This window comes from Lutra lutra, chromosome 18 (assembly GCF_902655055.1).
Source record: "Lutra lutra chromosome 18, mLutLut1.2, whole genome shotgun sequence".
Taxonomy (NCBI): domain Eukaryota; kingdom Metazoa; phylum Chordata; class Mammalia; order Carnivora; family Mustelidae; genus Lutra; species Lutra lutra.
Genome location: NC_062295.1, coordinates 16920534 through 16935843, shown reverse-complemented (window position 1 = coordinate 16935843; position 15310 = coordinate 16920534). Strand labels below are relative to the sequence as shown.

Genomic DNA, 15310 nt, shown 5'->3' with positions numbered 1-15310 from the left:
AGTCTGACAGGTGTCTGAGGTACTCACCACCTGTTTGGACAAGACAGGAAGCAAATAATTACCCATGAAATACATAATTACAGTTTTTCCTTGAGTGCTGAGAAATACAGGGTGTTTCTGTAATTTAGGCAATAATGTTTAAGCGGAGACCGGAAGGCTAAGACAAATGGTAGATGTGGGAGGGTGTTCCATTAGAACAGGACATGAGTGTTAAAGGAATTGAATGTCCTTGAGGCTGGGGCCATGTGGGGACTGTAGGGTGGGGAAAACCAAGGTTTGGGGTAAGACTTGCACTTTCTGTAGGTTCTTGGAGACTAAGCATAATGACTTAAACCATGGAGTCCAGAGCCAAGCTGCTCCTAGCTCTGCCACTTAAGAGCTGTGTTACTAAAGCACTCTTTATCTCAGTTTCCTGATGTGAGAAATGGGGATGATAATAATCCCACTTCATAGATGATTGTAAAGATGAAATGATATTTAACATTAATAAAAGACTTAGAGCCATGTATGACATGTATTAGGTGTTAGTGGTGGTTGGTTCAATAAATAGATAAATACATAAGTTTTGAAGACTTGGAGACAGTCTGCAGTGACATTTGTGAACTTAAATGGCTTCGACCCAACTTCATTTCTTCTCCACTTTGTAGGTGCTGTTGACCACATGTGTAGCACTGTTGAATCAGAAATAATTTTTCTCGTATCAACTGCTGTTGGTAAGAGAATCTGATGTGCCATTGAAATGATCAGAGAGAAAGAAAATACTTTTCAATAGCATATTACGATTATGTTTATTGAAAAGTTGTTAATATGGATTTATTTAATATTTGTTGGTAACAGTTTGTGCAAACTTGATTACTTTAAAAAAAAGCAAACTGTAGAGTAACTCAGATACAACAAAAGGAGAGAGAAGTAGCGTAACTACAGCTTACCTTTTCTTGTCTCTCTGTGGGAAAGCTTTTATAACTTCTCTGTTCCTCTCTGCCTCAGTTTCCAATGCCCCCGTGTCTGCCGGCAACTACACATTGTAGTTCGGGAAGTTTGGGTTTGGAATTGCAGAGACTCTAAGGTAGTTGTACCCAGGCCAAAGGGCACATCAGCAGAGCCTGTGGGGCTTTTTAAAGAAAAACGAGGAGGATTCTTAGATCCTCCTCTAGACTCACTGAGTCAGATCTTCTGGGATAGGTCCCGGGGTTTTAAAGACCAGGTATGTTTGCCATGTGGATGTGTTTCATGACAGCTTTTTTTTGGAACCACATGCAAGAAGATTGGGAGAATCCACAAGTTAATGTTTGAAACCATTTTGCAGGGCTCTGTCCTTCAAGTTCCGTGATTTTGTGATCTGCATCTTCCCTGTGGTGTATTAAATCCTTAAACCTTGTCAGAAAGTCATGGTATTAATAACACAGGGATTCCTTGCAAGAATCCTTGACAAATCCCTTTCTGCCTCAGTCCTCTCTTTGGAGTGGGGATAAGAATGGTAACCCGCCTTTGGGATGTAAGGACTAAATGAGAAATAGATCCAAGGCAGTCAGCACAGGATCTGGCCCAGAGTGATGCCTTCCACAAGTTATTATTACTACTTTTGATTTCCCTCCATTCTTTTTTTCTTTGTAGATATGATTTATTCATTTATTTTAGAGAAGGAGTGCACGCCCCTGTGGCAGGGGTGGGCACGGTGGGTGGGGAGAGGAGTAGGGAAAGGGAGGGAGAAAGAACCTCAAGCAGGAATCCACAGTGAGTGTAGAGCCTGATGTGGCAATAGATGTCATGACCCTCACGTCATGACCTGAGCCTAAATGAAGAGTCAGGCACTCAACGCACCCCTTGATTTCCCTCCTTCTGAATATTATTTGGATGCAGTTACTGACTATGTCCTTGCTGTGGATTAGGCTGGTTCCTGCCTCCCCAGGTTACAGCCATGTTAAGAAAGCCAGTTAGCCTCCCAAGAGTCCTAGGATGCCACGGTTTTGATGTGTTCCTGCCTTCAGTACAGAGCCCTCCTGGGGCTAGCCATGCAAGGAATTTCCAGAGAAGACTGCTGGGAGGACTAGATATGGAGTGTTCTCCTCAGTGCTGGGCACACAGCAGGTGTTCAAGACTGGTAGTTAGTGTCAGCGCCATGTCACCATCATCAGTGTCCTGACCTTCATCATGGACTGGTGCTCTCATTCCTACTATCCTACAATTAGAACTCTTCTATTGGATACATCGGGCTTATATGTTATTATATTCTAATAATTCCATTTGGTTCAATTGGAATCTTTCGAGCACTTACTGTGATCAACTCTCTCGACTTCTGATCCCTCTCTCCTTATCTTTCCATTCTGCTGTTCCCTTAAGGCAGTTCCCTCTTTTATTTCCTGTGACCCCCCACCCCAACCCCTCCCTGTATCCTGGGAAATTAGGAGTCCATTAGCCATTTCCTCCCTGTCTTTGCTTGGACCCTGGCGCTTCTTGGGGGGACAGCTGTTCCTGAAACCTCCTAAGGTGCTGCCTGTGTTCTCATACCCTACATTATTCAGGAGTGGGGGGTTCAAGATGGTGTCTTCTCTCTTCTTTGCCCCCATGCCATTTCTTTGAGATTTGTGGTCCCCAGGGAGAGCTTCCTGACCTCCTCGTCATTACTGTTTTCTCCCTTCCCTGTGGTTATTCACCTAATTCATTGAAGACTTGGGTTCCAGGCCCACAACCTCCTCTGTCTTGATTCTTGCCGTTAGACAGGGTGGCCTCAGTGTGCGCATGGAGGGCCCAGCCTCCAGCAGGGCACTCATTTTCTCAAAATCATTTTCTCAAATGCCTATTTTGCCATGATCACCTCTACCACCACTATCACCGTGATGCCCTGGATTTCCACCCTGGTGCTGCACCACCTCGCACGTGAGCAGTGCGGCTCCTTTCAACCCCAATCTCTTCTTTCCAGCATGTTCTTTCTGTCATTTCTGCTCTGCTATCTGCGTGCTCTTCCTGAGGATCTCCTTGGATTTCTCTGTCTTTTAGATGCTCCCTTGAGGCTCTCATCTCTCACCTGAGCTTGGATTTCTCAGCCCATGATTCAATGGTTGTCCTGGCAATGCTTCTACCGCCCTTGCCTTTTGTCCGAGTAAACCCCAAGCCATGGGTGAACCAAAGCATCCTTGAATCCTCCTTCAAGGAATCCTCCTTCAACCTTGAATCCTCCTGGTGGGAATCACACAGCAGGGCAGCTCAGAACAACTGCGAGTTCTTGCGAACCAGCCTCCCCTGTGCCCTCATGGAGCTCCCCCATTTTGTGGTTCCCTGGGCAGCTCCCTTTCCCACTCTCCAGAATCCTTCCAGCAGACTTTTCCCACTCTCCTCAACCCTTTGATTGATGCTACCCTCCTTCATTCTCTGCATAACATGGGCCATGGGATGCATACTGCTTCACAGAGAAGATGCGAACCTTCAGATTTGATCTCCATGAACGTACCTCCAAGAAAGGGAACCGTCCTTTCCTCCCATGACAGTGGTCAGCATCCTCCCCAGAGGCCACTGGGAGTACCCCTGCCCTTAAACACAGTGGGTTCTATTACTCATCGTGGGGGAGAACCCACATCATGGGAATTGTGGGGCTGATCAGTAAGAAAGAGGATGTTAGAACATACAGGATTTGGGCTTTGGGTGGATGTTTTGGGTAGCATTCAAGGAAGAAGGGGTGTGCTCTGGACTGGGTGCTGTTGGGAGGTGAGACAGTTCTGGGCCTGGGTAGGTCCATCGGTCTTTTCTAGAAGGAGGTGTGAGTAGTGAGACGAACAGTGTCAATTCAGAAGGAAGGCACTTGCTCCTATGAGCTGGGAGAGAGGATGATTGGTATTTTGTGATGGGCATGACAACCTGGTTTTGTGTGTTTGGACAAGAGAGGAGGTGGGCCTGTTTTGTCTCCCGTCACTGTGGCCAGGTTACCTTGTGCTGCAAGGTTGTGTATGTCCAACAGGGGAAACACATGGCCTCTCTGTGTGCGCTACCAGCTGTGCAGCCTTGCTCATGGTGCCAGGCCGCCTCCTCGATGTCAGCACTGCTCTTCCTTCTTGCCCAGTGGAGGAGGGAAGTCTTCACAAGACAAACAGGTGTTTGCCAGACAGGAGAAACTAGCCTGGACATTGAAGCCCAGAGCTGTGTCAGCGGCACCTGACATTGTGTTGGGGAGCGGGGAGCAAGAGGGCATTCTGGAGAGGCTGTCAGAGAGTGAAATGCAGGAGGACCCAGGGGTTTCAAGTTGGGGAGGTGATGTGCTCTGGGTTTTTGACCATCTCCAGGAGCCGCGTGGGAGCTGCCTTGGTGAAAAAGGGCAAGTCTGTTCCCTTTTCCTTCCCTGTAGCCACACCCCTGGCTCAGGTCCCTTCTCCTATTTGCTCTGTTGCAACACTTCCTCCTTGTTCTGCCTGCTTCTCATGCAGCTCCTTCTCCCACCCATGTGCTCCTGATTTGGCCAAGGTGATCTTTTTGGAATCCCACATCTTTTCCTGTTACTATGTTACTAGAAACCTTTTGATTCCCAATCAGCTACAAGGTGGAATCTGCACTGTGTGGTGTGACTCCCTTTGCTTTTCATGATCCTCCCACGGTACAGTTGGTCTCCTGCTGCCAACTGGAAATCTGCATTTGGATGTCTCAGAGTTATCTCAAATCCAGTTCTTCCAAAAGTGCTTTGAGATCTCCTGCCTGTTTTTTTCTCCTTGCCACCCCCACCCTCTGAACTCCATGACTGGGACCAGTGTGCCCTTCAGCTCCCATGTGCGAAAGGGAAGAGTCATTTTTTTTTTAAATTTTTTATTTCTTTTCAGCGTAACAGCATTTATTGTTTTTGCACCACACCCAGTGCTCCATGCAATCCGTGCCCTCTCCAATACCCACTACCTGGTTCCCCCAACCTCCCACCCTGGGAAGAGTCATTTTTGAACTCTGCTTTGACTTCCTTTCCCCCTTCTGCGATCATTCACCCAGACGTGTGATTTTTGTCTGCTAATTATTTCTGGGATCTACCTCCTTTTCTCCACGCTGCTTCTGCCCTCTCAGTCTGATCTATGGTCATTTGTGGTGTCATCCATGGTGCTAGTGTGATCAGTGAGCTTCCAGGTGCATCAACCTCCCCCAAGACTATCTCCCCCAGAATCCAGAGATTTGTGGAAGCCCTATGCATTCATATCACTGCCTAGTTTCTTGTTTCCCAGCTTCTTCTTCTTCTTTTTTTCTTAAGATTTTATTTATTTGTTTGACAGAGAGAGACACAGCGAGAGAGGGAACACAACCTGGGGAAGTGGGAGAGGGAGAAGCAGGCTTCCTGCTGAGTGGGGAGCCCAAGTGGGGGCTCGATCCCAGGATCCTGGGCTGAAGGCAGATGCTTAACGACTGAGCCACCCAGGTGCCCCAGTTTTCTGGCTTCCTGTAGCCATTGGAGATGGACCCAAATGTTCCTTCAGTGTCGCACACCTGGTCCATCTTCCTTCTCCAGTCCTGCTTCCCAATCACCTTTGCTGCACTACAGGATCTGGTCAGTCCTTCCAATGTGCTCTGTGTCCACTGGCCTTGGGGCAGCTCGGCCGCTCCCTCTGCCCAAGACACTTTCTCCTCAATCCCCCCTCACTCATGAGCTCTCATCTCCCCTCAGATGAATGCCGTGACTCCACAATCTCTATTGAATGGCTACTCAATTGCCAGAGGCACGGTTCTCACATGGTTCCAGACGTGACCCAAACAGACGGGGGTGGAACAGTTAGCGAGCCTTTCTTCCAGTGAGAGAAGCAGCCAGAAAACAGAGTCAAGGAATCTGACATGTCAGGGGGTGCTGGATGCTGTAGGAGGGTTGGAAGGGGCTATCAGAGCTGGGATAGCCAAGTAAGGCTCCCTGAGGACAAAGGTGGGGAAAGCCTTGTAGGAGGTGAGGGAGTGAGCCCTGTGCATGTCTGTGGGCACAGTGTCCCTGGCAGAGTGAAGGGGGAGTAGGAAGGTCTCTGTGGAGAGAGCTGGGCTGACTTGTTCCAGGAATGACAAGGCCAGAGCGAGGGAGAAGGGGGATAGTAGCAGATGGGGTCTTAGGGACCTAGGGTGGGAGCCACTGGAGGCCAGGCAAGGGCGGGTGGGGGCAGATTTTGAAGTGAAGAATGAGGTGACCTGAGTTGGATTTTAATGGGATCACTTCAGTTCTCTGTTGAGAACAGCGAAGGTGCAATCAGTCAGATCAGTTTGGAGGCTACTAGAATATTCCAAGACAGGAGATACTGTCAGCTTGGATCAGGGTGGTAGGGGTGGAAGTGCTGTTAATCAACCTGAGTCTGGGTACATGTTGAAGGAAGAGCTGTTGGGATATGCTGACAGATTGGATGTGGGTGAGGCCATGAGTCAAGAAGGTGCCCAGCCTCTGGCTCCCTCTGGAGGCCCCTGACACTTACAGACAAGGTCCAGCCCACTATCTCTTCTCTATGCATGTCCTTCATGGCAGTCAGTCCTGTCTCAATGCGGAGTCTTGTTTAATGTTTATCCTTACCCCTCCACCGTGAGAATAATGGTGCTGAGAGGGACCACCTATATCTCAGTGTCCCATGCCATGTAGACTCCTAGCAAGTATTTCTGAGCCAGCAGAGTGACAAGGAACTGAATGTAGATGCTCAAGGTTCTATTTCCTGACGAGGTCTCAAAACTACCATGTCCTATTTCACTGGTTTTGAGTAGTCTGTGTGTTTTAGAAACCAGGCCAAAGGCTGTTAAGACTGAAATTCCATTGTGAAAAAATTAATTTGCTGTCATCTGCATTGAAAAATGTCACTGTTGACATGCAAGTGGGTCACAGGATCACGTCTTGGCAGAGGCGGCATTTTCCAGAGGCCGAGGCCTTCCTTCTTAGCACAGGGTTGACATCTACACAGCTCAGCCCAGAGAGCAGGGTTGAGATTTTGACCCGAGACATTCTGAAGGTGGGGGCTGCTGCTTTCCCTCCCCAGAGTAGACATGTCACTCTAGAATGAGAATATTCTGGTGAGGGTAAATTAGCTGCCAAACTTGCCCATCAAGAAAGTCGAGTAAAGGGACACCTGGGTGGCTCAGTTGGTTGAGCGGCTGCCTTCGGCTCAGGTCATGATCCCGGGGTCCTGGGATCGAGTCCCGCGTCGGGCTCCTTGCTCCGCGGGGAGCCTGCTTCTCCCTCTACCTCTGTCTGCCTGTGCTCTCTCTCTCTCTCTCTGTGACAAATAAATAAAATCTTTAAAAAAAAAAAAAAGAAAGTTGAGTAAATCATGGCTTTTCTGGATTTTTGCCAGCTGCCCCCATTTTTTCCAAAAGGTAAGAAATTAAATTTGGAAAATATATATGGAAAACACTGGCCTCAGATCTAGAATACTAATTACTTTTCTTTTAAAGTTATTTTTTTTAAGATTTTGTTATTAGGGAATCTCTACCTAACACGGGGCTGAATTCATAGCTCCCACATCAGAATCACCAGCTCTTCCAGCTAGCCAGCAAGGTGCCCCTTCAGGATTAACGTTTTCAATGACAAAAGTGAATACATTTTCTCCACTCGGTAATCTAATTTGAATAAATTGGGCATATAATTTATTGCCTCTTTTTTTTTTTTTTTTAATTGGCCGAATGGTATTCCACAGTGTGGTTGTACTTCATGTGACAACACTTCTGTTCATCATTTGGGTGGCTGTTAGGGCTGTGTTAAACATTTTTGCATGTGTGTTTGAATTTTTCAATGAGATTGATCTCAGGGTAGAAGCGTCTCCAAAATGGTCCTCAGAAGAGGTTACATCAATTTCTATTCTCACCCATGGTAAATGAGATGCTATCACAGAATAATCTTGGTCTCTTAAATTGTGAGCTGGGAAGTAGAAAAAGATTTCTTTGTATTTCGAGAGAGAGAAAGAGGGAGAGAGAGAGAATGGGAGAATGGGAAAGGGGCAAAAGGAGAGAGAGAGAGAGAATCTGAAGCACATTTCCCGCTGAGCACAAAGCTTGAATGGGGCCGGATCCCACAACCCTGAGACTGTGACCTAAGCCAAAATCAAGAGTCAGATGCTCAACCTTTTGAGCTACCCAGTTGCCCCTTAAGTTTATATTTTTATAATCAGTAGGAAGACTGAGAATTTTCAGTTGGTCACTGTCACTGACAGTTTTTTTATATGAACCCTTTCTCCTTAGCATTTTCCCACTGGGTTGTCTCTTTGGCTTTTTATGTTTTTGTTACTGATTTTTTTTTTTAATTTTTGGATTTTTTTCTTGAGTTTTTGTTTATTTATTTGACAGAGAGAGTGTGTGCAAACATAAGCAAGGGGAACAGCAGAGAGAGAGAGAGAGAGAGAGCGCACAAGTAGGCAGAGTGACAGGCAGAGGGAGAGGGAGAAACAAGCCCCCCTCCAGAGCAGGGAGCCTGAAACAAGGCTGGATCCCAGGACCCTGGGATCATGACCTGAGCCAAAGGCAGAGCTACCCAGGTGCCCCTTTATATTGATTTGTAAGAATTTTTATATGTAGAGTGGTAGTCCTTGGCTTCTGTACTTGTTGTAGTTTTTTGTCCCAAACTCTTGCTTGTCTTTGAGTTTAGCTTGTACCATACATTTCATGATACATTTCATTCTGAATCTTTATGGTGCCAAATTTGGCAGTCTGACTTCATGGCTTTGAGATGATGCTTTAAAGGACCTTTTTCAGCCAGTACTACATTTTATTTTAGCACTTTTATGGTTTTGGCTTCTATTGTTTAGACCATTTATCTAACCTTATTATTTTGTATGATATAAAGTAGCCCTTTTTGTCCCTACACCATCTAGCAATGGTCTATATCCCCCATGGATTTGAAACATAACTTAGATACCAAATTCTTACATATGCTTTAACACAGCCATGTGTATATCCTTCCTCACTTCCATTTGGACTTGCTTTTTTTCATTTTGATGCCTCCACGTGTTGACTTGTGATGTAACTTAGTTGTGAATTGATTGAGAAGTCCCATAGCTTGCTTCTCAGAGTAAGAATAGGTTTGTGCCAGGGAATAGCACCATCTTCTTAGTTCATTTGAGCATCTGGACTCCAGGAAGGAAGAGAAGAAAGAGACACTGACAAAAGGCACATGTCTAAGTCTGTGAGAGCAATAGCTTTTCAGGAAGCCATACTGTGTAGACTTCAACATATGTGTCATTGGCCAAAACTAGGCATGTGGCCCTACTCTTAGCTGCAGGAGTGTGTGGGAGGGGAGAATTTCTCACAGGGCAGATTGATACCTCGAACAAAATTGGGGTCCTCTTACTAAGGAAGAAGAGATAGGTAGATGTTGAAAGGGGAACTTGGAGGGTCAGCCACATCTCTCATTGTTTTTTGTTTTTGTTTTTGTTTTTCTTTAGAATTTCCCCAGGTAGGGGTGCCTGGGTAACTTAGTTGGGTTGAGCATGTGAGTCTTGATCTCAGCTTAGGTCTTCATCTCAGGGTTGTGAGTTCAAGCCCCATGTTGCATTCCATGCTTGGCACGGAACCCTCTTAAAAGAAAAAAGAAAAGAAAACAAGGATTTCCCCAGGTATTCCTAAGAGACAGAAGGGTGGGGAAGAAAGAGGCTGGAGGTGGGAGAGCAGGGAAGAGGAGATAATGTATAAAAGAAAATGCTCAGTCTTCAGTGTTCAGTTTGATGAGCTTTAAGAAATGTACGCAGTTGGCTCTTGAACAACATGGGTTTGAATTGCATGAGTCCACTTATATGTGGATTTTTTGATAAATATAGCACAGTAATGCAAATATATTTTCTTCATGATTTTCTGTAGCATACTTTAGTGAAAGAATAAAATGTATAATACATATAGCATACAAAATGCCTTTAATCAACTGTTTCTATTACCAGTAATGCTTCTGGTCAACAGTAGGCAAGTAGTAGTAAAATTTTGGGGGAGATGAAATTTACATGCAGATTTTTGACTACATGGGAATGGGTACCCCTAACCACTGTGTTGTTGAAGGGTCAACTGTGTATCTGTGTCCTAGCCCCAAACACAAGACATAAAATATATCTGAAGCTCCAGAAGTTACCCTCATATCTCTTTGTAGTTAGTCTCCTTACCACCGCTGGTCATTTTCTGATTTCAGGATCTATGGTAGATTAGATTTGCCTGGTCTTGAACAACGTGTGAATGGAATCTTGTCATATGTAATTCCTTTGTCTTCTTTCACTCGGCATGTTCTTTGAGATTCATCCATGTTGTGTGCACTTCCAAAGGTAAACAAACCCTGATGGTTAAAGTGTTGAGGACAGATTTTAATCCGTAATAACTGTTGGAATCAGGAAAAGAGTCCTGCATGAATGAAACTCCACCTTGATTTGTACAGAGGGCATTTTAAAGAGAGAATGAAGAAGTAAGGCCAGGGATGAGTAAAGTCAGGGGAGGAACAGATGACAAAAAGTGGAATAGGTATTGGTCCATATGAAAGCACTTGTATTTGCTCACTGGGAGACAAGGGCCTGACTTTTCAGTGTCGATTGAACAAACAGTAGATACCTTGAGTTTCCTCAGGCAGGCACTAAGGGGGACTGGTGTTGTCACAGGGTTGGGACCTGGAGCTGTTAGAAACTATGTTAATGTTTGTTCAAGTTTGTATATGATAAGCCAGGTTTGAGAAGAGGGCTCAGAGCAGTCTGGCTAGAGTTTGGTCAAGGAAAGAATCTTCGTCAGTGTAAAGTAGTTTCCTCCTTTCTATGTTGTGTGTTTAAACCACAATTTGTTCATCTGTTCATCTGATGGTTAGACATTTTTTGTATCCAAGTTTTTGGTCATTGTGAATAGGCTACAATAAACTTTCTTACAGAAGTCTTAAATTTCTCCTGAACTTGCTTAGTGGGATTGCTTAGTCACAGGGTGGGGATATATTGAAGTGCTGGCCTAGTTTCCAAAGTGATTGATCAGTTTACACTTCCCACCAGCAATATAGTGACACTCTAGTTGCTCAGCACCCTCGTTAACATTCTGTGTTGTCTTGTGAGGGTGAAATAGCATCTCATTATGGTTTCACATTGCATTTCCCTGGTGACAAATGATCTGAGTTAGGCACCTTTTCGTGTGTGTAGTGGGCATTCCTACATCTTTTGGGGACTGTCTGTTCGTCTTTTGCCCATTGTTGTTGTTAATGTTGGTTTTGGTTTTGACATATTGGAGTTTATTATGTATTCTGGATAGGAATTCTTTGTCAGACAGATGCATGATAACTGTACATGGATAGGAGAATGAACATTTAAAATATTTTACAGTAGCATCTAAGATATAAACTGGTTCGGTGGCTGGGTGGCTCAGTTGATGACTCATCTGACTTTTGATCTCAGCTCAGGTCTTGAACTCAGGATTGTGAGTTCAGGCCTTGCTTTGGGCTCTATATTGGGCTCCATGGTGGGTGTGGAGCCTGTTTAAAAAAACAACAACAGCAACAAAAAAGCAAAGTGGCTGGAAGTAAGTCTCATGATAGACATGAAACGCCTACAGAAAGCAAAACATTGGGACGCCTGGGTGGCTCAGTTGGTTAAGCAGCTGCCTTCGGCTCGGGTCATGATCCCAGCGTCCTGGGATCGAGTCCCACATTGGGCTCCTTGCTCATCAGAGAGCCTGCTTCTCCCTCTGCCTCTGCCTGCCATTCTGTCTGTCTGTGCTTGCTCTCTCTCCCTCTCTCTCTCTGACAAATAAATAAAATCTTAAAAAAAAAAAAAAAAAAAGAAAGCAAAACATTGTTGAGAGGAATTCAGTAAGAGCGAAATCAATGGAAGATATGCTTTGTTTATGCATTGGAAGATGTGGTCATTGAGATTTCTGTTTTCCATGATTTGCTTCATGCAAACAATGCAATCCCAATCAAACTCCTAGCCATCTTATTCCTCTTTTTTAGAAAAAATGAACAAGTTGATGCCAAATGTATATGGCAATGCCAAGGGTCTAGAATAGCCAAAAAACTTTTCAAAAGAATGTAGTTGAAGAACCCACACTACTTATTCCTGCTCAATTTCAAGACTTACAGTAAAATGACAGTAATCAAAGTCTTTGGTGTAAAGATAGATCAATGAAACAGAATAGAGTCTAAAAATAGACCAATCACAACAGGTACTGTCGATTGATTTTTGCCCAGAGTGTCAGTTCAATGGGGAAAAGGAAGTAATTCAATTTTTTTTAAAAAGATTGATTAAGCTATTTATTTATTTATTTATTTATTTATTAGAGAGAGAGAGAGATCATGAGCAGGGAGGAAGGGGAAAGGGAGAAGCAGACTCCCTGCTGAGCAGGATGCCCAATGTGGGACTGGATCCCAAGACCCAGGGATCATGACCTGAGCCGAGGACCATGCCCAACAGAGTGAACAAGTCAGGTGACCCAGGGGAGTCTTTGTAGTGAAAAATTCTGGGTGAATTGGATATTGAAGTGGAAACAAAACAGACCTTGATGCCTAACTCTTTACACACACACATAAATTTGGGAAGGATCATGACCCTAAATATAAAAGACTTAACCAACTTCTGTCACTCATCCTTTCCCTTTCATTCTGTTCAAATACATCTGAAGGGTGTTTTCATCAGCACAAAATCAAAATCAAAATCAAAATCAAATTCTAAGCAATAGGAAGAACACTGACTAACTGAAAGTGTTTCTTCTTTCTTTTTTCAGTCTTATATTTGATGGTGTCTTAGAGTGAAATATGGCATATGGGTAGTGTAGAAAAATTTTAAAACAGAGAAATTAAAACACACACACACACTTACAGAGACCCCAGAAGTCTGAGGTTTCTCCTGTTTCTCTGCTGTTCTTCAGCCTCCCTGCCTACCTGCTGCTACTGGAACATTCCAAGGTGCTTCCTGCCCAGAGCATTTCTATCAGCTGCTCATCCCATCCCGAGTGCCTTCTGCACAGCTTTCTCCAATTCTGTGGGAGTCCACGCAGCCCTCCCCTTTTCAGAGAGGCCTTCCCTTTGACCTTGTCTGATGCAGGTCCTTCATCCCCCATGCTGTTGTCCTTCATCTGGCATAAGCTCTTACTTTGTCTCTGTCTCTTCCTGGGTTCCCCGCTGTATCCCCAATGCCTGGTACTTTGCAGACACTCAACAAGTATTGTTTGTCTGGATCAATAGTGTTAGCTGAGGGCGAATACAGAAGCTGCTCCGTGTCATCCAGGAGAGGGCAGTAGGAAGCCCCTCCCTGGGCTCCAGGAGAGGGCAGTAGGAAGCCCCTCCCTGGGCTCCTAGAGGAAGGCAGCTTGGTCAGCTTTTCAGCAGGTAGAGCTACTCAGCGGGGGAGCGAGTGCTTTCTTTGTAGGGCGTGCTCAGGCGGTGGCTTGGTGTTGTTGAAGGGTTCTTGCCCTGGATGTCAGGGTTGACCAGGTCATTTGGAAGGTTGCTTCCAACCTGACAGCCATGCTTGAGGTCTCTCTGGTCTGTTGTTCTTTCTCAACTGCAGATCTGGCTCTAACCACTAGAGGGCACTACATGATGCCTTTGAGGACAGTGCCCATCAAATCCCCAACAGTGAGAACACCATTTTCTCTCTTTTAATTATTGAAATAAAAGTTTGATCTATACAATGTTATGTCAGTTTGAGGTGTGCAGCATTACTGATTTGACACGTCTGTACATTATTCAGCACTCACCACGATTATGTGTATTCACTGTCTGTCACAGTACATTATTATGATATTATTGATGATATTCCTGAGGTACTTTTCATTTTTGTGAGTTATTTATATAAGTGGAAGTGTGTGCCTCTTAATCCCCAGCACCAGTTTCGCTACCCCCCTTCCCCTGCTACCCTCTGGCAATCATCATTCTGTGTTGAGGAGTCTATTTGGTTTTGTTGGTTTGGAGAACAAACTTCTCAGGGCACTTTTGCCCTGAACAGAGACTTCAACAACAGCTTCACAAAACAATCTTTAACTCTTACAGTATGTAATGGATGTTGATATTTTCTGTTTAACTCTTGTCATTTGCATTTTCTAAACCGGGGATTCGCAGACTATTACATTGATTTTGTGAACATGTATGGGTCACAATTCATTGTTTGAAAAGCACTGTTTTAGACAATGGAGTGTGTTCACCCTTGTAAAACTCTGTGGGTCAGTTTTCCTTGACAGTCTGGGCTTGTAGGTAATTGTGTCCCTTAGTCCGTACTTAGTGTGTTTCAGTGCTGAGTTGCTGCCTTGAGTGGCCGAAGGTATTTGCTTCCTGACAGGTGCCTGCTGAGGTGGGCACATGGCTGTCTGTGGGAGACTGGTCGGGACAGGTACAGGATTAGCACAGACTGTAGTCAGGGCAGCAGTAAGCCTTGTCTGTGGATATGAAGAGAACATATGTTATCTATCTGAGATGGATATCTGAGAACTTAGAACCTAGCTGGGTGAAAACACACACACACACACAGACACACACACAGACACACACAGTCTGTGTACCCTACTCCTTTCACTTACTGATCAGGCAAATGGAAATGAGGTAACGTACTCAGGATAGCACTTAGGATGTTTCACGGTGTAAGTAACAGAAGACCAACTCCATTTGATTGATTTATTACTTTTTTTTAAAGATTTATTTGAGCGAGAGAGAGTAGTGGGGTGAAGGGCAGAGGGAAAGAGAATCCTGAAGCAGACTCCCCACTGAAGATGAAGTCTGATGCCGGACTGAATGCCAGAACTCGGAGATCTTGACCTGAGTTGAAACCAAGAGCTGGCTTCGCAACCCCGTTTGGTTTAAATGTTTATTAATTCCCAAGATATCCATTGAAGGGCAAGGGCCAAAATGGCTTCACATGGCCTTAGGGATCCAAGCTCCTTCGCTACTTCTTGTTTTCCTAAGGCTGGTAATCTGGGCTTCAGCTCCTGGTTTAGAACACTAAAACTTTGGTTCCTTGTAATATAGACCGGGAAGAGCTTAGGCTACCATAGCATTTTCCAGGTTGTGTAGACCAGAGTTCAGGCTACTGCACCATTTTCTAGGTTGTAGCTGTTGTGTTTATCGGCTCCTGGTTTTCCCACTATGACCTGCCTAAGGGATGTGGAAGGACTGGCACCTAATACAGAGCCGGGGGAAAGGCTTAGGTAGTCTTTTGTGAGTTTTAGGAAACAATCTCAGATCTCCCTTCCTACGGACACAGAACTAACTTGTGGTCGAGCAGAGTTGTCTGACTGGCTCTTGCCAGTGAGTTTGCTGAGGGAATAAATGGTGGGAGGTCTTCTAGGTGAGGTATGAGGTGAGGTGCTGTGCTCTGTAGGGTCCTGGGAAGGGAGTTAGGCACATGAGCAAAGAGAGAGAAGAAATGGCCACGGGGGGGGGGGGGGGGTGATGAGGGGCTGTGTA

General features: G+C 45.1%; 1 protein-coding gene across 1 annotated transcript in view; it reads left to right on the top strand.

The window, feature by feature from the left end:
• LOC125090545 (thyroid receptor-interacting protein 11-like) overlaps positions 1-15310 on the top strand; it is a 32894-nt gene that overhangs the window by 1127 nt on the left and 16457 nt on the right. The window lies entirely within an intron of this gene.